The sequence below is a fragment of the Syngnathoides biaculeatus genome, chromosome 19 (genome assembly GCF_019802595.1).
Source record: "Syngnathoides biaculeatus isolate LvHL_M chromosome 19, ASM1980259v1, whole genome shotgun sequence".
Taxonomy (NCBI): Eukaryota; Metazoa; Chordata; class Actinopteri; order Syngnathiformes; family Syngnathidae; genus Syngnathoides; species Syngnathoides biaculeatus.
This window is the reverse complement of record NC_084658.1, coordinates 11,892,509-11,918,503: the sequence shown is the minus strand read 5'-3', so window position 1 is coordinate 11,918,503 and position 25,995 is coordinate 11,892,509. Positions and strand designations below refer to the sequence as shown.

The following is a 25,995-nucleotide window of genomic DNA, read 5'->3' as shown; positions in this document are numbered from 1 at the left end:
AGCCAGATTTATCAAGCCTTGGCGGGGTGTTTAAGGCTCCGAAACTTGGCCCTCGGCATGATAAAATGGCAGCACATGTTTCTGAATCACACGCCAGTGTTGTTGCCAAAGGGTTGTGATGATTTAGTCGACTGCTTTTGCGCGCCCCCTCCCCTAATGTGCGCCGTAGCATTTGACGTGCTTGCGTTCTGTTGTCCAAACGTGGAGTACGCCACTAAAATCTGCTGTATGAGTATTTTTTTTTTTTTTTTAAGAATGATGTTCAAAACTGTTTCCCAATTTTGTGAAAACCTCAGTTGCAAGTTTCATAATTTAAATTGACTGCTTAGATCTATCTAATCCCCCAAAACTAATCTTCACAGTCTCAACCATCACTTGAAACTAGCATGCCACTTTAGCATCGTTAGCGATAGCGCGTCCGTTAATCTATACAGGCTCTTCTATGCCAGCGTGTTGCTAGAGGTGTGGAATCAACTCGTTAGCGCACTAGCATGAGAATACATTACCATGCCGCACAGGGAAGTGTGCTAAATTACGACTGTACTTACAGTTCTGTGCTTGATTGTTTTGTATTCAGGGCTCAGAAGTATTTTCGGTTCGGTCGCCATTACATTGTAGCCACCCAGAAGTCAATCAATCATTATTGGGTGTCTGGTGTCATCCATCTCTGTCGTCACCGTCTTCATTAACCCGCGCCTCATCTCTGACGACAGGTGCTGCTGACGGCATTTTAAGGAGTCCTTTTAAGCTGCGCTTCCCAGCCCCGTGCAGAGCTGGCAAACATCGCAAAAGTATAACGTAACGAGCTCCGGTAACAGTAAGCGCCACCGGTGAAACTCTATCAAATGGCGCCATCTGATCGTCTGCTTAGCAAAAACAACACTGTTCGCAATAGCCCAACCACAATAGTAGCTGAAGAACCAGAAAGAAAAAGGCCAGCGAACCCCCCGTTGATAGTGGGGGGGGGGGGACTTGGAAATCCACCATAGCTACAATGAATCCGCAATATCGAAGGGCCTCAAAAAAAATGACCTGACGGAAATACCAGGGGAACACGGTAAAATGTATCATAACTCAAATCCGTTTATGTCTTCATGACATGATTTAGAAGGCGTTCCCGTCTCAGACGACATCTCGGGTTTTGAATGTCGCAGCCGCACTACTAACTGTCGACTGATTCATGTTTAAAACATATTCAGAGCGATATATTAAAAGACAAACATTTCACAGTGACGCAGGAATCCATTTTGCCTACATGTTGTATCGAATCCATCTATAGGCAGTAAATAGCCAACAGCGTTAACATGCTCGAACTAGTTGCACTGACAGGGCCGAGGCTCTCAATCATCATATGCACAAATCCGCACTTAAAAGTCCGACGCAGTATGCGGCCTACGCTCGCACCGAGCGCGCGGCGAGGCCGCTGATGGGAAAATTCATAGGCCGCCCATAAAAAGATGCGCGTCTGAACCTGTTACTGTGGAGCCACGCTTTTTACGAGCCGCCACGGAGCATCCCGCCGTGAAACGCCATATTTATGCTGGCGTTATATGTGAAAGAATTAGGATCGTAAAAACGCGCCGGCCACACAAAAGCTCTCGAGGACCTCTGTTGCGCGAGGCCGACTCTTTGCGCAACCCAAGCCTACGAGTGCAGCTCGTCTGCTTTATATTACACCCAAAACAATATTTTCTTTGTTGCACTAGCTTAGCAGCAGTTGAAAATATTTATCCGCTGTTTACAATGTTGAGTAACAGATTTTGTTTGACTTACTGGACCCACTGCTAGAAGATGTCTGGACACACCGCAGAACATGAAAGCAACAGCGCTGCTTAGTGGGCGTTAACAAGCTGAAAAAACACATCCCTTAAGCCCGTCAATGCACACAATATTATTTTCATTAAGTGTCATGAGGGGAGCCAGCAAAGGAGGAAAAAGCGATGACGAAGGCAATCGCGATCATGTTGCAGTTTGATTGAGTCGTAGCGCTGAGGTGTTGAAAATGACAAAGTTCAGCAGCTGGGCCAAATATACGCAATCATATTTTTGGGGACGCTTTCAAAGAACCGCGAGTCAAGACTTGTTCCAAAACGCGTCGGTGCAAGATGACCAATTTGTCGAGATCACAAAATGCAGGATGAAGAAATATTAACCAAATGGATTTTGCGCTTAAAAAAAAAAAACGAAAAAAAAAGGGACAACATGACGCTGAGTGCGTGGGAGGGGCGCGTGGTCCAGGAATATTATTTGTAACGCTAAACCAGTGATTCCCAATCATTTAAATCTAATCTATCACGGGACGGCGTGCCAAAAAAAAAAAAAAAAAGACGTCAGCCCACGTTCCCTCTAGACTGCAATTGTGCACCGCTGATGCAGTCTCTCAAAAAAATAACAATAATCCAATACAAATTGAAGGCATAACATACAGCTATTAAATTTGTGGCATTTTGCAATGTGATTGAACGAGTGAGGGATGACTGGTTGTTACATCCAATGGCACAATTCACATACATACTGTAAAAAAAATTAAAGGTTGGAGCCACTGGTTTCTTTTAGGCAGCACGCGGAACTTTCTCTAACAATGACCGCTGCTGCGCCACACTCTTTTTCCTAGTTTACCTTACACCCACCCACTTAACCACTTAACCACTTAAAGACGTACACTCCTAATTACAAATATGACAATGTCCACCACTGCTGTTTTAGTTCCTAACACAGTCTGGGCAACGTAGAGCAAAGACGAGCTAGACATGCTGCTTATGTTTACTTTCGATATTAATGGAGAAATTTAAAAAAGAAATACTGTTGTTTTAAGATGCAATGAGTGTCGGAGTATGTGAATAATCGAAGAAAAAGTGGTTAAAATTGCCGAGATTTTCTCTTTTCCGAGTGGGAAAGGTCTGGTCTCAAGGCAAAGTAAAAAGTGCAAGATGAGATGGTGTGTAATTTTAAAATTCCACCTTGGCACAGCCTGATCAATGACAATACAGTGGACAAAAATCTAATTCTGTATTTTAAATATAGGAGGCAACATAACATTAACCCCGCCCACCCGTCGTCGGTAGCTCGCGAGAGGCTGGCTGCTTGAAAAGTAGATCTTGGGGTAATAAAGCCTGGGCACCCCTGATCTAAATGTGCTGCAGGAAATGATACAGTTTCATTTAATTGGTCACAAGATAACTTAGGTACAATGATTAAAGTTGTTAATATGATACTTTAGCTATGCCAGCAACGTGTAGTGACGGGCAGCGCAATTAGAGGCTACATGCGTATACCAATTTGTTGCCGTTTGTGTTCAACTAATCTGGCCTCGATTTCAGTCATTTGTAAGTAAATTTAAACGGGCTCAAATTGATTCCAGCAAATACATTTTCTGAAACATATTTTTTAATCTGGCTGTGGGCTGTCAAATTTTTCTCAAGTAAAATATGCACCTGAGCTGTGCTGTAGACACTCCCCACCCACCCCGTTTTCTTTCCCCTTTAGGGGGCGCTCTTAACACCCAGCAGCAGACGCCTCTGCTCATTAAAAAAAAAAAAAATAAAAATCAAAGAAGGCTTTACCCAACCCTTCGGGCCTGGGAAAAAAAAAAGAGGGAATGCATATAGTAATCTTCACTGCAGGTAGTGGAAACAGTGATATATAAATATGATAATACAATAAATGCAGAGGCATTTAGAAAATAAAGGTTTACGCTTTAAAGCCCCCGCCGCACGGACCCCAGTCCGACGACTGCATAGAGGTGACATTTGCCATCGCAAATCAACACTCCCCTCGCACGCTCGGCTCCAGTCGGCGGGAAGCCCCGGAGTTTCTGCAAATGAACGATCTGTCAGGAGGCTGTTTGTATCCTCTCTCCCGCTCTTTTATTTAACACTCTCGTGTTAAAAAAAGGATGGGGTGCGGGGGGGGGGGGAGCAAACGAACGGGGGAAGAGCTTTTTAATTAGCTGTGGACTCTCCTATTTTAATCAACTCGCACAAGGAGTCCAGCTGTGACAGCCTTGACAGGCGAGGAGTGCTGACGTTCCAACTGGTGACTTTCCTCGCGGAAGGAGGCGGCGAGCGGGGTGGGAAGGCGAGAATAAATCGACGGATTTCTGATCTTGACGGGAAATTCTTTGCGCAAAGAAGATGGGTTGAAAAAAAAAATCACGAGTCTGGATAAAACTGTGCCAATCAGGGAATTTAAAAAAAAATACGGAGTTATGTATGTATCGACAACTATGACCGTTGAGATTTTTCTATGGATGGACGTCGAAAACCCATTCAGAGGTTGACTTGCTTTTGCCAGGTGCATTTCAGCTAACTAATGGCCAAACAGTCTCCTTTAGAATTTTCTGGTAAAAAAAAAAAAAAAAAAAATTCAACAATCAACAATCACAGCAAGTCGTCCAGGTCCTGAGGAAGAAAAGCAGCCCCAGAGCATCACACCACCACCACTACTTTTGACTCTTTATACGAGTTTGGGCCAGCGAGATAGGATTGTTCATCTTACGCATGAAAGAAACTACAAAACAGAGAATTTTGTGATGCCTTAGCGGGAGTCTGCCACGTGAGTTGAAATAAGTTTGAATAGTGTTCTAAAATGCCGCCAGCGTTTCATGTCAGACTGCAGGAAGTAATGTCTGGGATCACATGTTACAAACATCTTTACAACACTTAACATTGGCGAGAAGGGCACACTGATTTATTCACGGGCCTCGTTGAGACCTTCACGCTGGCCACTAAATTGGCTAAAAAAAAAAAAAAAAAAGCTTTTGAACAACAAACAACACATTGAAAGCCTGAAAGAACGTCCTGTTTTTGGCCATTTGGTGGGGCTGCCAAGAAGCCAGTGGGACGCTTCCACTTTGAATTCATTCTATTCAAGTCCCATCTTTTATTTACACGATGAGACAGAACAGATTGTGAGACGAGAACACCCCACCCGACCTCCCCTGAAAAAAGAAAGAAAATTGGACAAATGAAAGGCGATATTTGCCAAACACAATTAAAAATAATAAGATATGAAATGAGCGGCTGTGTTGGTGTGCAGTCTTTGGGCCCACTCGCTGCAACCACCGGTGACTTTTGGATCTTTTATTACAGATAGGAGAGACGCCTACTGTTACACTGTGATGTGCAATCTGCTCACATGCAAATACAAGAGCTTAAGAGATGCGCCCCCCCCCCCCCCCACCACCAGCCACCCCTGCCCCCCTCCCCAGCCCACTGTACTCTCTGCGGACAACACTCATTAAACTAATTACACACTGAACGTAAACTTAGTGGAGCGTAATGAGAAATGTGATATTCACAAGGAACTTGGGCCATTGGGAGCATTCCGGTGGAAAGAAAATCGGCCACACTGCGCACAAAGTCGCACGTTCGGGCGGAAATCGTACTCTCGTTTTTGAGGATGGGGTGAGAAATTGGACATTTATTGTTGTCGTCAAAGAGCACAAGAAACAATGGAAAGCATTAACATCCAAGTCTTTTTTTTTTAAATCCCCCCCAAATTTTAATAATTTTTTTGTTGTTTTTCAGACAAGAAAAAAAGAGCTTTTCATCCGACAGCCAAAATAAACAAACCGAATATGTTTTTATTTGACCGCATTATAACCAACTGCACTGTGCAATAAACCACTTAACAAGGATACCAATTACAAAGTGCATTTCGACTTTTGGCCCGGGCCAAGTTAAATTGCCCGTTTCACAGTTTCCGCAAGCCCACAACGAGCCCGTGTCAATTTTTGGATCGTGTGCTACGAGCAAGTCATGGCAACAATGCAACTTTACGGCTCACCATTCGCGTGAAATCCGGTTGCGGTGAAAAAGGGGCAAAACGTCGCACGTGTCAAAGCGCAAATGACAAACGTCTGGATATGAGGACCTAATAAAAATAATTGTGTGCATGAAATAGTTCAATTCATTGATGATGAAAACATTTGAATTCTTTTTTTATTACCTCTCACGCAGAGTAGTGGGGATCACATCGTTTACTTGAATATTTTATTCCTACCATCTCTGTTTGGCTTCACTTTCTAAGCAACCCCCCCCCCCCAAAAAAAAAAAAAACCTCCCACCACAAATATCACTTCACTCATCACCCCTGGAAGTTCTCCATGCATCATAATTGTTTTTGCTAATTTACTATGCTAATTGGCTAATTAAAAATCGGGGACAAGAGCGAGAGTGGAAATAAATAAACAAGGCAAAGCACGTTAGCAGCGTTTTGTTTCGGAGGTTGTTGTTGTTGTTGTTGTGACATTAGGGATGCAGACTCACTCCAGAGCTTGCGGTGCGTCTTTGCCCGAGGCGAGCGCAGGCAAAGACTTTGAACACAACAATAACGGCTCACCATGAGACCTGCGGAGATCCGCGCATCAAACTGCTCGTGACAACACGGCCCGACGCGTTCAGAGACCGTCTCGCTACAATTACGCGCTTTGTTTGCCAGCTGCGGTTTTATGTATGGAAAAACCGCGGCGCTGGCGTGGATTCATTGCAATTATCCCAAATTACTCTCCCTGCTTATCCTATAAAAACAGCAAGTTGGGCGGCTCACGACAACATGGAGGGAGTCAATGGATCTTTACCTGCAGTTAGGGTCATAAACCACAAGATGTCACTAACCACATTCGCAATGCAAAGCTTAAATCAACCATGTAGCACAAAACTGGCTATTAAGAGTTTGTGGGGTGAATGAACAGAACATGTTTATCATAACATAGCCAACATGCTCCTGTCCTCTTTGTACTAGTTACTAGTTCATAGATGGCTGAGAAATGAGGAAACCATGACAACAGGTTGTTGTTTGAAATTTTTTGGGGACTTGTAGGTGCCAAGGGCAAAAATTATCCCGGCTGTGTGTGACTGTTTCCACCAGGTGGCAGAGTGACGACATGGCCATGGAACCCACGGAGATACTAAGACCGCACTCGTATCAAGTATGCCATGGAGACACCCAATTGATTCCATATCCATCCATCCATCCATCCATCCATCCATTTTCTTAGCCGCTTATCCTCACGAAAGTTGCGGGGAGTGGTCAACGGGCAGGAGGCGGGGTACACCCTGAACTGATCGCCAGCCAATCGCAGGGCACGTCGAGACAAACAGCCGCACTCACAATCACACCTCGGGCCAATTTAGAGTGCATGTTTTGGGGATGTGGGAAGAAACCGGAGTGCCCGGAGAAAACCCACGCAAGGCACGGGGAAAACATGCAAACTCCACACAGGCGGGTCCGGGATCGAACCTGGGACCTCGGAACTGGGAGGCCAACGCTTTCCAGCTTTTGAAGTTGTTGTTTTGTTTGCTTGTTTTTTTATTTTTAACAAAGGACACGCCCAACATAAACCTATCGGGATGGTAATCACGTGAGAAAATATGTAAAAGTGACCACTGTAGACAATGCCTGGAAGTGGGCCGCGGGGAATAATCCAGAAGCTGCTCTATTTCTGTGAAGCGCGACGGCGTATTCCTTCACACGCTGAGCCGTGACATCAGCGCGGCAACGTCGCCGCCCGATTGCTGTGACTCACCGATGGGACACAACGCTGGAGAAATATGGCGCAGGTACGGCGCTTTAAAAGAGCCTCCTGAAAGACGTCAGCAGGGCGCGGCACGCGCCGTCGGAGCAGATGGTGTACCCAGGGATACGTCACCGCGCAAAAAGTATACAACTATAACGACCCTAGTACGACAAGCATCTGACTGGTTTCGCCCGACAAACTCGACAACACTAATTGGGAAATGAGTGATGTCGGTCGGCTTGATTATTTTTGTTTGATGGACGCAAGGCTCGGTGTTTATTTTAAGAGGGTGGGGGGTGGGAGTGTATACGGTTGGGTCAGCGCTGAAACAGTGACAGGCGCTGGCTAATGGTCTTGAAATACACGTTAATGAAACCACTGAGGCCTCCATTTTGGATAACAGCAAAGTCGTTCGTCACAGAGTCGATAAGTCAAAACTGATGGGCCGAATCTGAAATGACTGTTCCCAATAAAACGAAAAAAAGGGATGTCGGAATGACACGTTGTCTCTGTTGTACGAACCCCTGCGATCGATTAAAACCACAAAGCGTAAAACATCTGGATTTTTTTTTACACCCTGCTGAGTTTGTGAAGTACATCTCTCAAACAAATTGCTCAACCTACATGGGAACCACGCATGGGAAACGGCTTCTCGCCAGCGCGCCGACCCCCGCTACCCGGGGACCCAAATTTCACAGCGATACACGCACTTGTGAATGATTTGCACGCCGGAGTTGCATTGGGTACAGATCCCGATAAATCCCACATTTGTTTCGAGGAAAACTTTAGGGACATGTCCCCCCCAAACAATGATATTTGACAAATAATTTGCTCTGGGGAGAGATTAAACTCCATGAAAAATGAAACATATCCAATGGAGTAACGACAAGTGTCCTTTTGGAGCCGAGGTGCGTTATTGTGCTGGAAAACTGCGTTTTGCGCCTTCGGGACGTGCACTTTTCTTCCTAGGCTGACAATGATTAACACTGCGTCTGTGTAGCGCATCCCCGATGACTACAATGAGTGACTACGTGTTGAAAACATAAACTTCCTTTGGATAATGATTGAAAAGTGGCATATTGTGTATATACCTTGCCGGTCCAGAGCCGTGTGAAACGGAGGCCGTCTGCGTTTTGAAAAAGGAGCGTCGGCGGCGTGCTGCCAAGCTAATGCGGATAAAAAACACAAAGTATTTCAGGTTAGCAATAACCGCTGTCTCTCTATTGCCTTGTTAAAGCTTTTTAATGGGTCTGAGTCATTGTAATGGTCATCGTCAGCGCCGCTGTTCTCGTTCTAACGCAATTAAGTCGGCGTCTGAGCCAAAAGGCTAATGAGGAGCGCGCGCTTCACCGACGGATTCGTGACGGACTCCGTATAAGAGCAAAAAGTGATAAGTCCGTCCCAGGGCGATAAGGGGGAAACGTGCGTGCGTGTAATGACAGTAATGCAGGTACATTTGGGGATTGATGCCGGTTGTCGTCTCGTGTCCGACTCTCGGTGGCCCTTTTAATTCAATGAAAAATGAGATGAGTGCGGTAATTCTGTTACAAGTGGCTAATGCAGCCGGGGGAAATGAAACAGGGGCCGCCGCGCGCAGCCCCCGACCCCCGCCCGTCGCATTCGGTGTAAGGGCTAACCTGATTTACGCTGCGCTAGCTCAGAGTCCAATATCTCTGTGCATCAGCCAAAGCCCGTCCAAGCGAGATTTGATCCAGTAAATGATAGTTTTCAGAGAACTGTATTGTTTTACACGCGTTTCGGAATAACAAGGCTCCTGTCGAGCTTTTTCATTCGCATTTACTAAATTACAAATGCTTCTGACAGTTCCAAAGTATTTTTGTATTCCCGTATCACGTATGCGCGGATGAAGGATATGCGACCGGGTAGGTAGAACCTTTTGCGCGTGTGTAGTATTTCTTTACGAAGTACCAACGTCTGGCCCGGCATGCAGATTGTCTTCAGTCATTTCGCAATCCCTTTTCTTTCATGGTTTTGACAATTCTGTCTAAACCTTGTAATCCAGTTACAGGTGCTCTACCACGATCTGTTCCAGAAGGCGGTTCGAGAACAGATTTGTTCGAAAACCGAATCGATATTTCTCACGTCTGCGTACAGAGGCTGTGTTATACACAATAACAACGCACGTCGCGGATCAGCTGGTCGTTATGTTATTTCCGTTTTTTTTTTTCGCGGTGCGTTAGAGTACCGATTTTCATTCGACAACGGAAGCAAAACAGTCACGAAATTTTCATTCAAAAACCGATTTGTTCGAGAACGGAAACCAAATATTCACTGTATTAGCTACTTTATTGGGTTGGTTCATATTTATCGCCTAAAGGTGTTTTTCATACAAGTATTTATCGCTTGTATTTTTTATTATTGCATTAAAGTAGATTTGTGAAAGTCCATCAAATTCTGGCTTGCATGCAATTTCAGGTTCTGACCGCTACCATGGGATTGCAAATGAGTCATAAACTAAGAAACCCTGTAGTTATTTTTGTACATTTTTTGGGATGGAGATTGGTCAAGTGGGTTCGTCGTGATCTCACCTGGCAAAGACTAAATTTAATTCACAAAAAATATTCATCACGTCAATTATACAAAATCATACAGATTTCTCAGAGTAAACATTCCGTAGGCCCTTTAAAATGAAATGCTGGGAAAGTCATTTTAAACATTACACCATGTCTGTAACGTAAAATTAAACATAGCCCTCAATAATACGTTTTTAACCAGCGTGAGACAAGTCAAGATTTAGGATTTTTTTGGTTTTTTTTTTTAAGATCGAGGTCACCAATTAATTGGCCAATCTGGGAAGTGGTATTTATATTAAACAGATTTCCTCGCCAGTGTTTTGCTAGCGCGCCCGCACACGGTTTTCGGCACGAGTCGAGGCCGTGCCGCGTACGAGATGCAGATGGACCCCATCCAACACAAGCAACGCTGACCACTTGTCCAGTTCCTCCCGTGTCAGCCCCGCCCCACGCTTGTCTGATTAATTAGGGAGTGGAATTAATCTATCAGCATGGCTCGCGGGAGAGGACGAAAATATTTACAGATCCACCCGGAAGGCTTTTGATTCCGAGTCGCCTTCCACGCACCTTGACCGACCAAAGCGCGGGTCACCTCAGTTAAAAGCCACAATGGCCGACGTCAACAGAAACGAGGCATTTACTCAGCGGTACTGGAAAAACCACGAGGGGCTAAATGACTGAATAAAGTATAGATTTGGAGTTAGCATTATATGCACGTCATCCCTCCCGAGGGTGAAATCTCAAGTCTGGGAAATGAGCGCGCATCCGTCTTTGGGCTAATGCGTCTCACTTTGCTTGTGCCTTGATTGGCATGAGATACCCCGCTGCTGCGTTATTTCCTCTGGCTCCGTTTCCTCCCCCTCCGCGGCAGGGGTGAGCTGACCCAAGAAACAAACAGTACGAGCACCGAGGGGGCCTCCCAGTGCTTCTTGTGATTACCACTGGGAAAAAGAGCGCAAGTGATGACCAATTTAGGAACCTTAAACTTGACTCTGTAATAACTATGAAATACCAAAAAAAAAAAGTATTTCACCACCCTCGCACCCTAAATTAAAATAAATTGATGGTGCCAAGTGCACTCAGTTTTCTCTGAAATGGCAAAACATTGAGGAGTTATTTTTTTTTCACATTTCTGCTTGCTGTACTTTTGCCCTCGTGATTCATTGCTGATGATAAAGAAGAGGCTCCATCACTTTCCACAGACAAGAACGGTCTGACAAAAATTTACTTGTCAAATCGTATTTTACGCGGCGGGTTGACGCTCCGATCGGTAAAGCAAGCGCACGTTCGCAAAACCATCACTTAGCTCGGAGCATTCGGCCATATTGGGACCATTATCCTTTCATCAAAGAGAAGCGATGCCAACATTCTGTTCCACTTGGTTGGGACATGCCAAACACATTCTGCCCAACATTCAAAACGTTTCACGCTCTCAAAAACTCCTGAACCTAAAACACAAGAGAGGTGAATAAAAAAAATAGAGAGAGGGAGAGAAAGAACCTCGTATGCCTCCAAAGTACAAAGGCCATGCCATCCAGGGACTGGCACACCAACCTGACCTTGGCAACAAAAAAAAAAAAACTATGACAATGACAAGCAGGAATGTTAAAAACATCCCCTCGGGTTTTTGAGCTGAAACATGAGGGAATTTCATTGTTGCATAACAATATGAAACATTTGACAGGAAGCGCAGCTAAACCTTCAGTTTGCCCGCCGATTGCAGAGGAATTAAAGTCGTGTACACACAAAAAGAGGAAAGGGGAAGGGACCCAGAGAGTCTGGAACCACTTCTCGACCGCTTACCACCGTCGGGTCAAGTCAACTTTGCGTCCCAGAAAACGCTGATGACGAAAAAGAGCTTTTAAAAGATAAGAGGTCTGCCTATTTAGAGTCTTTGCGAAAATATAGAACAGGCTGTTTACGCTTTCATGCCAGTAATGAAGCGGTGTTTACAGTAAGCTCATCTTTAGAGGGTTATTGCGTCATGGGCTTTAAAAAAAAAGAAATAAATAAAAAGCAGATGGCTTAAATATCCAACCATCAAATTTGAAAAGAAAGAGGAAACCTAACACTCGGCCTCCCCCACAATTTGGTGCATTAGTTACCGGTTCTCCTCAACAACATCGAAAACCACACCTTTCTGACACGTGACGCACGGGTAAAAACGACAAAAACGGTGGAGGGAGAATGAGGGTCTCTTGTATTCACGTCTGTGGATCGCGGGGTACATTTCAGCCAAAAGAAGAAGACTGAGGGTGGTCGGAGAACGGGAGCGCAGCGAAAAGGAGACCGCAGAGTGTAATGCCGCAGCATTGGGCGACGTTAACGTTAACATGTGTGTTTTTGTGTCATTTGGAGTTCACACGTTACAATGTTGAATGGGCTCAACCAATCAGCGACCAGGGGTGGTTTGCCGCTATGGAACTGGCCAGACGTGCGTGGAAAGCTTGGGGTAAACCAGCTTTCGCTTGGAGACGCTCGTTATTAGCAAGGGGCTAAAGCGCAGATTAGGTAATGGAAAGGAATTTCCGAAAATGTCGGAAGGAGAAACAATTGATAAATTGGGTTGCGTTCTTACTGTGTAGCAAAACAAAAAGTTGCAGGACTGGATTTCAAAGCCAAATTTTGCAGTTTTCTCTTCGAAGAGGGGAACATGACTAACCAGGTCTTTGCTTCAATCCGTGGAGTAGAGAGCCCAGAAGTGTGGCAGAACAACTCATGGCTACCATTCGCACTGAGCATCTGACAGTTCCTTGCCGAGAAGAAGACCACACGCCGCGGCAAGGTCTTCGCTCACCCGACCGTTTGTCTCTTTCCCAAGCTCGAGGGCGTCATCAAGGGGACGACATCAAGACGGATGGCCGTGACGACGGAACTGTGGAGGATCCCGGAAAAATGCTCGCAGCCGTGCGTGGAGGCGTAGCGGAGAAAGCTGGCAAAGCGTGTTAGACTCCAGTGTGATTACTCTGAAAGGGAAACTTGTGGTTTGGATTTGAAATAAATCGTTGGAGACACCAGGCTGGAATTTATTTTGGAGAATGACATGTGAGAGGTAGCACAGTGTCACAGGGGCATCCAGACTACCGGGAAATACTGTCTAAACTATGCTCGCTGTAGGGTCATCTGGTAAACAACATTGCAGTTGCAAACTTTTTTTTTTTTTTGGAATGTTTTGTAGGACGCAAACGCTCAAACACACAACCAGTTGCTGCTCTATTTTGTACCCAACAAAAGCATGAGAGCTGACCGATTGGCTTTTACTCCGTTTGGTGCCGTTAAGAGCCAACAGCTGGGCCCGACTCGGCGTCGACCTTGCACAAGGAAATATTGACCAGGTTCAACATTTCCAATTGCCAGTTTTGACTGTTTTCCCAAATAACTTTTAACACTTCTTCCACACCACAGATCAATCACTTAGTTTAATCTTTCAGAGACATCCGACAATCAGGCATTTGGTGACTCTTGAGCAGAAGTTGGTAAAATGCTTTTTTGGATTTTCGGTGCAGCGTCTGCGGTGATGCGGACTTTGTATCAGTCCGTTGTGGTAAAGAGGGAGCTAAGTCGAAAAAGCAAAGCTCTCAATTTACCAGTCGATCTACATTCCTACCCTCACCTATGGGCACGAGCTGTGGGTCAAGAACCAAAGAACAAGATCCCGGATACAAGCGGCCGAAATGAGTTTCCTCCCCAGGGTGTCCGGGCTCTCCCTTAGAGATAGGGTGAGAAGCTCGGTCATCAGGGAGGGGCTCGGCGTCGAGCCGCTGCTCCTCCGCATTGAGAGGAGCCAGATGAGGTGGCTGGGGCATCTGATCCGGATGCCTCCCATGACACCTCCCTGATGATGTGTTCCGGGGACGTCCCACCGGAAAGAGACCCCGGGGACGCTGGAGTGACTACGTCTCTCGGCTGGCCTGGGAACACCTCGGGATCTCTCCGGAAGAGCTGGAAGAAGTGGCCGGGGAAAGGGAAGTCTGGGTATCCCTGCTGAAGCTACTTCCTCCGCGACGCGACCTGGAGAAGCGGTAGAGAATGGATGGATGGATGGATGGATGGATGGATGGATGGATGGATGGATGGATGATTTTCAGAAACTGACCGAATCAAAAGACCGAGTCAACTTGTCGTGGTCAGGCAAGGTCAAAGCCACAGAGGACACGCTATCGCATCAGCGGAAAATGAAAAATGTCCCTCGTCACAAAGCCAAACAAATCCTTTGCCCGTGATTTGCTTTCCATATACAACACCCGAGTGCAAAGTTGCCGAGTCCCCGACGCGGGTAATTAGTTGGATGACTGGCTTGTCAAGGAGTGAAGAAAATGCTCCAAGTGAATGTGTCAAACGTGTTGCGGCGCCGGATGATAAACGCGTGACATAACATCGCCAGCATGGCGCGAGTCGCCCTCTTCCCCCGAGGACGAGCTTGTTTATGTGCTCTGGAGGGCTCGGCGGCTATTGACTTAGCTGGGCCTCCCCGCCGCAGGCTGAGAGGAAGAGGCCACAAGATACTGTACAACTTGATTTTCACACGTACTTGCGCGACGACGCTGTGACGCGTGCGACGAAAGTGCAAACTGGAAATGTAGAGTTAGTTTCACGCAGCAAAAAAAAAAAAAACCATGGCAAGATCATGTTCGCTCGGGCTTACTTTGTCACATCCTGATTGTTTCCACTTGTTAAAAAGCACAATTCTGTAATATAAAAAGTATACACACCCCTGTTCAAATGCCAAGGTTTTGTGTTGTCAAAGAATTTTGACCGACATGAATTATTTTCAAACTTTCTCCATCATGAATGTGACCTAGATTTTGTCCAACTCAACTGATTTACTTCAGTATCTTTCTGAGAGGGGGAGGTGAAATCTAAACAACTGCAATGCACTTGATTGTGATGGACTTGGACTTGACGTTTAATGTCTTGGCCAGGTCACCATTGCAAAAGAGATGTTTGGTTTTAAATTTGTTTTTTTTTTTGGTTGCACTCCCTCTTATATGTGGAATGCGCACTCCGAATTAAAATCACATTCAAACTCATGTTCGGTGGGAGTCCACACACAACAGTATTTCAAATATTAATAACAAATGCGAAAGGCCTTACAGAAACATTTGCTTCCCCTGCAAAAATCTGAATTACAATATACTTGTGAGACTATATTAAGATGCTTTAAAGAAAAAAAAAATCAGTTTCTTTGAATGGGTACAAGCTTATACTTTTGCTCTAATGAAAGATAAATGCATAGGAAATAAGCAGCTCTGTTTTATATCAGACGTTAAATGAAGGGAGTCAAATTCTTTTTTTGTCGTGGACCACATTGGGGTTCTGGTTTCCCTCGGAGGGCCATTAATCAGCCCATAAACGTATAATCATCTCCAATAGCAAATGCACAACAAATTGATGTAAAACGACTTTTGAAATCAGAAACCAGTACAGAGCTGAATTATGCGAAAACAATTTGCAATTTTAGTATTTTAGCAAGAAAGGAAGTCGACTCATATGATTTGCTCTCGCGGTCTGCACAAAATGATGGGGTGGCCCGGATCTAGCCCCGAGGCCTCGAGTTTGACACCTTGACCGTGCTAGGTAAAGCATATGACCCTACAAGGAGAAAAAACTGACACCTCTGTGAAAATATATGAATCAAGATATGTGACTATTTCAGTTGAAGAACTATGAGATTATGTTGGATTACAACGCGTTTGTTTACCCACTTAATCGTCATCATGTGGACTTAAAAGGATAAATGTCTTTCATAAAAGCCCGTCGAATGGACTACAAGGGATTTCCTGCGAGAACAGCCGCCGACGTTGTGACGCATGCCACTTCACCCTCTCTTCAAGTCAAATTGTCCCCCGCTGAAGCTCACAGAGACTGAGGACAGCGTAAATCTTTTCTATTTCCGAAAAAAAGATACAACAAAGTGCTCACGAACGTACGTGCGGAGGAAACGAAAGACGTTCACAAAGCCTCCCTTTGTGGAAACTTCAAAAGTCAACCTTGGGGAAACCAGACCCAAACAATGTGGCCCTTTGGAGGCCCATCACTGCTCTTCCCACCGGCAAAGGTCCCCCGCCCCCACCCCCACCCCACCCGCAAACTATCTTGGGGGCCGCTTCCTGTTTGTGTTATACATTTGTTGTCTTTCACATATCTGCGGCGTAGAGGAGCATGCGGCGGCGACATTTTCACATCTTTCGGGGGTCGGACGTTTCCATGATGCCGATAGAAGGGGGGCAAAGGTCAATCAATTAGTCTCGATCAGGCATAGCCACGTTTAGTGTTATGTCATGACTGCTGTACATTCGGATCTCTTTGACCTACATAACCGGCGGAAATTCTGTCATCCCTTCTCGGAAGTACACTTTGAGTCATGCGAATCAAGGTAGTGACGCCAACCAATATTATTGGAGCCTTGACTGCCCCCGGGGGAACGACGTCGAGTCCGTCCTTGAGACGTGCGCTGCTCACGGACAAAACACGAGCATTGTCCACACGGGCCTGAAAGCTGGAAAGAATTCTATACGTCGACGTTTGTTATGACTAGCAAAAAGTTACAATGGACCTTTCCGGTGGCGATCTTAAGCTCCGCCCCCTTAGCCGTGTCCCACAACCTTCCAAAATGGCGATCGAACACAACATGTTTGAAGTCGATTTTCTATCACTTATTCCAGATAATATTGGGGTATGTTTTTCGCCAAATGCGCCAGACATCTCCAAGAGAGTTCTACAGAGAGGTCTCAACTATTTCACAAACTATGAACTCAAACTCAGAGTAGATACTTCTCCCTCACTTACCTTCAAACATAGAGCCTTATGTTTGTTGATATTGTCCACATTCAGTTGTACGCGCGCTCTTCCGCGAGCCTTAATCCATCATAGACACTTTGTCGACTGTGTTTTCGGCTTTGGAAAATGAATCGACCGGCACCCTTGTGGCCTCCCAGGATATCTTCCATCAGAATTGCACGTTCCCCGAACGCATCTGAGGACCATTTTCTTCATAACATTAACTTTTCCAAGCGCACGCTACCGACAACCAGCATTGCAGGTGGGAGAATGTGGCGAGAGGGGCGTGTCAAGCCGGGGTTTAAGACAATGCGGCTATCTGATTGGCTATTATTGTACGAGTGATTGACAGGTCGTAAAGGTCCATCGCATCAATGGTTACTTAGCTAAGCGGAAGTTTACATTGGAAACTGGAATGACTACAATTCAATTTTGTGACAATGGTTGACTTAAACAACTCACTTTTAAATGGTATTTAGAATGTCTTTCACTTACTTTCTTCAAAATACCCCAAGGATCAATGATAATATCGGACACAGGCTGGTCCTGTCTCATACAAGTGAGCAACTATAAATAAAAACAAGGGACAGGGGAGTACCGATGGGAGGTCTTACTTCATGGTATTGGGTACTCATGAAGGCTGCTGATACCAGCCAGTAATATTTAAGCCCCCCCCCCCCCCCCCCACACACACACACACACACACACTGAAGAGGTATTCTGATATCAAGTGAGACCTACTCACCAGTAGTTGGCGCTACACTCCGGTCGTTTGACACGTCGGCGAATCACCACCTGCGTGCGAAAGAAAGAGTTATCATTGTGTGGTCATTGACTTTTTCTCGTGATCGTGGTACTCGGTAGCAGTAAGTACTCAAGAAAGAATACGCATACTGGTATCGGTCTGAAACAAAGTGGTACCAAACACAAATGAAAATCATTCTGAACTGCCTTATCTGATTGAATAACGGTTAATAAATACTATAAATATTTCAAAAATAAACCCTCTTTACTCCAACCTAATAAACCGGACAGCCAACAGTTAATAAATAGTTCCTGGCAATCCTATTACGTCTTGGAAATGTGTTTCATTTTAATCAAATACTGTTCAAAAACATAAAAACCTTTATTAAAACATGGCGTAGGTTTCACTTAAATATTACACTTCTTATGCACACATCAAAGCTTCTCAAGTCTGCTGTGAGCACTTTAGCACATTTTATTAACCCCCCCAGTTCAACAGTCGGCGGTCTCGTCAAGCAGTTACGGTCTCCCCAAGGTAACTGAATTTCTTTAGGCGTTGAATCAAATTGCCGGTGTGGAACGGCCTCGACTTCGCCGCTGCTCTTGACAATTTGGCACGGCATAATTTTGCAGTCAGCTTTCCTTGTCATCATTTTAAAGTATTGCCACACGGCTCCAGAAGGGAAAGCCGCTGCTTCTGTTGACTGCGACTCGGCCTCCCGGGCGCAATCTGCGCCGTGCGTGCAGATAGTACACAAGAACGTGACGGCTGAGACTTATTTGCAGAAATATAACTCTCATTTTTTTTCATGAAGGATGAAAAAAGAACAACCTGGAAGTATTGTCATATGTTTCTGTCTACATTGCGCTTGAAAATTCAGTTACAGTTTTATATCATGCCATCAATGCTAATTTGTTAGCCCATCAACGCCGGTTCGTATCGTGTTAGCATTAATCTGCCAGACGCCTGTGAGATGAAACCACTTTAAGTGTTTGATTCAATAATTTTTCAGTGTTACTGTTTAGCAAAATTCAACCGGGAGTGTCAAGTAATGCTTTTAAAACAAGAACATGAGTTTTTTTCGCTAGCTTCTAAATTGCACACCAAACGTTTAGGGAGGGCAGAATAGTAAGGTCGAGAGGTATCATGAGCATTTTTACAAGTACAAACGAATCCCGACTGAAAACTACACAAAGAACTAGAGTACACAGCAGTCACTCACATTTGACGAGCGCGCCTCGCAAATCTGCACAATCGAGCAGGAAAAATCACGCGCGTAAAATTTGTAACGAGTAGAAAAAATAGATACTGAAAGACGTCGCTTATTTTGTGAGGTCTTGACATTAATTTAGGTGTTCATTTCATAAACGTTGGTAACAAAACAAGCCTGATCCTAAACAGTATTAGTATTCACCCGGAAAAAGGAAATGCAAGTTAACCGTACTCAGCGTGTGATGCCAATCGCGCATGTTCCGAGTTGCTTCACGTACTGCGAGCGCATTTACGTCGAAAGTCATCAACATCGTGAGCACATAAAGGCGCGTTCCAGCAAGCCGGCCTCCTGTTTACGGCAGTCGCGGCGATGCGAGCGTGCAAACACCCCTGATCGATTGCGAGAGGCTGGCTACTTGAAAAGTAGATCTTGGGGGAAAAAAAAAATCTGGGCATCCTTGAGTTACATTGAAAACATTTCTGGGATATAACACGGGTAATGTTTCAGGATCTAACTATAATAAGTATGACATTGTGATTTACTTTAACTTGATTTATGTTCCAATGTTAGACTAGTCTGTACATATATCTAAATGCGAACGGTCATTTTCCCCCGTGGTACCGCGTTATCTTGAAGTTGAAAGCTTTTCCCTGCTAGCTTTCATCAATGGATTGACAATACATACCGCCGTAAAGTACGCGGGATTATAACACTACATCATGATGAAATAAAATGATTTGATTATATGAATATTTAGTTTTGAAATTGAATGTCTATTGACCTCTTTAAAAACGTCTGTCTCAGTCTGTGCAGTGTCAATAAATCGTGATTATGGGATTCGGTATCAACAGCATACTCGGGTACCAGTAAGTTATCTTAAGGTCTTGAGATTCCACCCCTAATCACACCCGCAACTTTATATCTGCGGGCATGACTGACCACACCCGTACATTTTTAAATGTGAGTGACTGGTATACAGTACATAGCGCATACGCCTACAACGCACGTACTCTGAGCGTGATCAATTACTAGTGAGCTAGCGGTCGGATTAAAAAACGACCCCAGTATCTAAATTAACACAATTCTGAGCTAGGACATTGAGCAAATATACAGACTATCAAGCGTAATGCAAAACATCAGTCGTTCTAATGAAAAGGCGAATCCAGTCAAATGAAATCAATGGAGCGATGTTTTGATGTGGTCAGCAGGCCATTTAAAGTATTGCGTTACGTTCGGGTCGAACGCCGCGCGTATTGAAGTTGAGTGGGGCTTACGCTAAAATTGTGTCCATTTACAAAGCTCTGGGAATAGAATAATAAATACAAATTATGTTTGGAATTCAGTTGCAGTTCAACAAATGTTATATAACGCCCAAAAAGGAGCGACATGGTTATAACATTTCGACATTTATGAGGTTAGAAAGAGGGAAGGGGCGGGGGGGCAGAGGATATATAAAAACATTATTCTTGCGTCGGGCATATGCCGCGGTTATGTGTGGACAAGACTGCCATTGTTACTTACCTTGTCAAGAGGGTCGCCATAAACAGCCAGGATCCAGTTTCATAAATGTAACCCCCCCCCCCTCAAAAAAAGAGACAAAATGGGGGCTGTACGGGGCCTAACATGTGGCGGTGGTAAAACACGGAATGTTCAGCAAGAACAAAAATTTTTTTTTAAGCGTTTCGAAGCAATACGGGCAATCGCAGCAACGGCATCGGAAGAATTTTGGGAGCAGAGGTACGCCAGGGAAGAAAAACAGCTCGCTAAGCAGCAAGGCGACTTTGATTTGATTTGACGGGGCAGTTTTATTTTTAAAACAAACTTTTGACCCGAGGTACGTGCTTCCAAGCTGCAAATATTTCGCCGAGGTTGCCTGGTACAACGCGACGTGAGAAAGGAGAGTTGAAGGGGGCGAGGCGCTAATCTTTATTCCTACTCGTGGAGTTTGATCGCCTTTTTAAGTTACAGTGTAAAATCTTCTTATATTAAGAACTCTGTACGCGTACTTTAAATCCATGTTACTAAAGGGACTTTTTTTTTCTAAGAGGATCAACTTATTTTAGTTTGTGGGAGTTGATGCTGGGAAGAAAAACTTCCTGGGGGGGTGTTTCAAAGCTTGTTTGGTATCAAGAGAAATGGAGCAGATCCCAGAAGGGGAAATAAAACAAAAAGCAACGCTTGCTTTGAGTAATGTCATTTTCTATGATTAAAATCATCACGTATTTTGGTGAGAACAAAAAAAAAAAAAAAAAAAAAATCTGGCTTTTTATTTCAAGGCCTCGTCACGATTCGAAATGTACTTTCGGCGCCACGGCTAAATGAAGCTGGCCACAAAATGGAGGTCAAACGCAAACAAGCGCAATGTTTCCATGTGTGTGAGAATGCTTTTCATTTTGAAAAAAAGGGCGAGAATAAAGCAGAGGAGCAGCGTTCAGCATTTCAACAATAGTGTTGAAAGTCATATTGAAAATACAACACCATCTTTTTTTTTTTTTTTTTTTAATATATACAATTAGAAACAGCACGCACGATCCTCGGAATGGCGTTTTTGGCAGAAGGCACAATTTAGTCAGCATGCAAAAGCTTTTAAAAACACACACTTGGAGACCTGTGCCAGGTTACGCTCCAAAATGGGCAGAAACGGCGGGGAAGCCAGACAACACTGTACAGTGTTGGCGGAATAACAAAACAATGGATGGTTTGCAATCCTTAACCTTGAAATAGTCATTCGAAGGCAACAAAACCAGCACACATTATGCCCCCGCCCCCAAAAAAAAAAAAAATTCAAGTCAAACTTTCCTCAAACTACAACACAGCCGTCCTATTAGCTCAAATAAAACAAAAATATCAGAGCAATAGAGACCAACTAAAACCGCAAACAAAATCAATTCGTGAACAATTTGCTAACGACCTTGTTCGACGCCATTTCTGGTGCCGCGAAGGCGCGCAAGGCGTGAAATACGCGAGGAAGCGAGCACGTGCACTGAGGGAAGGTGCGTTTGGATTGGGTGGACGCGGCAGGTGGTCGAATCAAGTGGGAGGAGCCAGAGGAAAAGCCAACGCAAAATCCACCCGGGTGTCAAAACTGTCAGCCAGACGACACAAATTACAAATAAATTGGATTTGTAACTTGTATTTTATGGCACATAAGGAATAACGGCAATGGTAATATAATATTTAAATGTAGAAACAGTATTAGTAGTCTATATTTAGCTTTCTCTATGAAGTCATTTTCCATTCAAAAATAGTTAAAAGCAAAATAAAATAAAAATGTTTCTGGACACCAGAATTCACATTAATAGTGATGTGAGATTAGATATGATTTTTTTTTTTTTAACAGAAAATAAATAATTAAATTACAAAGAAAAAATCTTTTGTTTTAAATCAATTTATGATTTTTTTTATGTTATGGTTATTTCCTTGGCCATAAGGAATAATAAAAGTGATCTTTTCCATTTTCTTCCCCACTGGAACACTGTGCAACATAATACAAGTCACCCCATTCACCTCGATACTATCGTTGAAAAAGTTAGCGAAAGATACTGTGATTGCTGCAAATTTTTGAACCTTTAACCCATAATGTTGTAATGTGCTGCATTATGTAACTATGCAACTGCTGTACAGTTATTTACTGTAATTTCTTTTCATTTAATTCATTTTTAACTCTGCTGTGTGCTGCCAGGTCAGCATTATAAATTCGATTTTTTTGGGGCAAGAAAATAGTAGTATTAATGTTGTTATTTTTAATGCAATAAAAAAATAATGTAGCACACTATGTTTATTCAGATTTCTCTTTTTTTCCTCCCATTCCGTGATCTATTTTTTTTTTCAGTCAGATTTTCTCTGATTTTGATTTAAGTGAAAGTCTGAGCCAAAAAAGCAAAGAAAAAGAAGAATTGTGAAGAGTTGTGCATCAGTACAGAACATTTTTTTCCCCCCGACTTTCCTCCCTCATTAATCATGACCTAAGCATGGAGCCATAGTAACAGTTTCAAAGTAACTCCGCCTTGAGCAGCCACAACGGTATCACGCTTCTAATCACAACCTGAATGTAGAATTCATTGCGGCTTAAGTATATGCGAGATCTGAGGTGAAGACATATGAATGAATTTGGGGGGGGGGCTTCATAGCAAAGGTACAAAACATGAGACGGCTCAGTGGAAGCCGCGCTCATCAGTAAAACATCAGCGACGGCCAAAACACGAGAATAACAAAGTTCACTGATGCCGTCACGCAAAACCTCCATTGTGCAACAGGCAACAAATGAGAAACAGGTGTGAATATGAAATATTACGTTTGGAGAACAGTCAAGTGCGAATGTCGGGGGAACAACGTGCCCCACTTAGAGGATTCGTTTTTTTTGTCCGCGACGCGTTTACCGGAGATGAGCTGGGGATCGTCTTTCCTTCAGCAGGTGGCTGAGGGAAACAGTTTGGCATTTCAGAAGAAAAAAAAAAAAAAAAAAAGGGGGGGGGGGCGCCCGCCACCTCTGGCGCTAATCCTCGATTCGTTCGACGCCCGCTTAAGCCTGACGGCTGATCGTGTTAAAGGGATCTGATTAGCGGGAAAATGGCCGAAGATTCGCACCTCCAGGCGTGGGAGATGCCCTTCAGTTGCAGTCCTGTCCTTTCACCTGCTTTTCCATTTGTTGTTTTTCCTAAAACGGACCCTAGAAGTGTCCTGATCAGAAAGGACTCAACAATGGAGTGGGACCTGCAAGGTCTGCCATCTTGCAGGTCGCCATTTCGTTATCTTCCTTTGCAACCAAATTTCTAATCGTAGCATCTCAGGGACATCCGACTTTGGAGGTTCGACGGCAGGTTGCCACGGGACCTTTCCACCTCGCAATCCTGAGCTAAGCGTCGACCAATCAACTCCAAAATTCCCCACTGGGGGAACGCAAAAACAAAAGCCTCCCACGATCTGGGTTTCACTCTTAAAACGTGGCCATCTGTTTCTCTTCGCACCCGAGGGTTGTAAATCAGTGTTGTGCGCCGTGCTTGATATTGCAACAACATCCTGTCTCCTCTGAGAAGTATTTGTTTTGCGGAGAGACCCTCTTGGAGATGCGCCGCTCGATCCATAACGGACATCCTGAGAGTCCTCGTGGGTCAGATCCACATTGTTTGATAGCCCGGAGAACGTGCGGGGCCGTAATGAGGGGATTCTTCAATGGCGGACGTAATGGAGGCGATACGAGGCTCGGGAGGCGTAAATGGCTCGGTTGCCGCGTTTCAGGCTGGACCTGACTAATGGCAGGCATAAAGACTGAAGAGGCCTCGAGTACACGAGTTCACAAACCACTCTCCCATCTCGCTCCTTTTCGACCCGCTGTCACGTCGGCTTTGTAAACCGATGACTCGGTCACACCTGAGCGCCCCAAAGTCACCCAGCCGGACTCAACCCCCACCCCAATCCCCCAGGCGTGTTTGTTTTTCCTTTCTTCCCTCAGTCGTCCGCACCGCGGCCGCCGACAGACGCCTCATCCATCACGACCCGTTTAGGCCGCGGCGACTCCGGACCGAGGCCCCGGCCGACGTGATCCGCTTCTCAGCACCTGTTCTGACCTTCCCAAAGAAAACAATGCGGTTTAGCACTGATTGAATAGAATGGCAAATGCCCATTTAGGGGCATTTCCTGCAAAGTCGAGCCGAGGACAGAAAACAATAAAAATTTGACGAATGAGTGACAACGGATTTGTTCTTAGAACCGTTGTCGGTCAAGGAAAGAACTTTGTTAAACGCCTCCGCCCTAGTAATAACCCAGCCGAGGGCGAGCTCGCATCGGCTATTAATACAGAGCGATGACAGACGTCGTCACAATCACAATGCTTGCCTCTTTCATGTGTGCTCTTTTGTCTGGCGGGGGGTGACAACGGATGAAAGATGTGCACTAGAGTGGAGCAAGACAGGTAGTGAAGAAGATACTTGAACAACTGCAAGGGGGGAATTATTTGGCAATTGCAAGACTTTTTTTTTTGCATTCAAAAACTCACTCAGACGCCACTTGCTACACTTTCAGCTTCTTTGTGGCCGATTTGTAAAACGACCTTTAAAATGACATGTTTAGATAGCAACAAATGCTACTGGTTATTTAGTAGGTACATAAATCACATTCTCTACTTAACTTCTTCTTCTACTGTAACTGTCTTCTTTTCAAATGTCAATAAATATGATGAGCAGTTTGTTTTTTATTACACGCCTTAACTCTAATAAATGTCAAACATGCCCTTAATAAAGTGAGAACAAGTCATCTAAATTTAACATAGAGAAGAGACTGAACAACTCGGGCAATATGAATAATCCATCCATCCATTTTCTTTGCCGCTTATCCTCATGAGGGTCACGGGGAGTGCCGGAGCCTATCCCAGCTGTCAACGGGCAGGAGGCATGGTACGCCCTGAACTGGTATCCGGCCAATCGCAGGGCACATACAGACGAACAAGCTTTTGCACTCACAATCACACCTATGGCCAATTTAGCGTGTCCAATTAATGTTGCGTGTTTTTGGGATCTGGGAGGAAACCGGAGTGCCCGGAGAAAACCCACGCAGGCACGGGGAGAACATGCAAACTCCACGTGGGCGGGGCCGGGATCGAACCCGGGTCCTCAGAACTCTGCGGCCACCGCTTCACCAGCTGACCCACCGTGCCACCCCCAATATGAATAATGAAAAATAAATTGTCAAGTGCTTAAGATGAAGCTTCAAAAATCGTGAAAACTTGAGCTGTTGTCTGAATGCGCCGATAACAAGCCCTGCTCATCTGTCAATCAAATATGAATAGCGGAGTAAGAGTCTGAGCGCTCCCCCGTGCTGAAAAGTCTCCTTGTGATTAATGCGGTGAACTCTGGCTATGTAGCAGACGCTTACTTGGAAATCCCCCGGTCTCATAGTTCCCCTTCTTCTACATACAGGTAGCTAACATACGTTATAACCTAATCTTAAAACAAAATTTGATAGAAAGACATACACATATATATGTACGTTCGCTGTGTTCATCTTTCAGAGATGTCCATAGCGAACATGAACGATCGGCGACGAGTTGTCGAATGGCACAATCGTGTTGAAGCGTGGATGGGGATGTTTCGGAATGGCCGCAAGTTATAAAGTAAAGTAAAATATAGGTGCATGCGCATTAATCACAAGGAGACTTTTCGGCACGGCGGAGCGCTCAGACCGTCACACTGGAACGTGAAAAATGGAT

At 44.7% G+C, this 25,995-nt stretch overlaps 1 long non-coding RNA gene across 1 annotated transcript in view; it reads right to left on the bottom strand.

Annotated features, from left to right (window-relative positions):
- LOC133493000 (uncharacterized) overlaps positions 1-25,995 on the bottom strand; it is a 68,698-nt gene that overhangs the window by 36,239 nt on the left and 6,464 nt on the right. Inside the window, exon 2 of the long non-coding RNA XR_009792818.1 lies at positions 17,579-17,628. This is a non-coding gene — a long non-coding RNA (uncharacterized LOC133493000). The remainder of the gene's footprint in view (positions 1-17,578; positions 17,629-25,995) is intronic.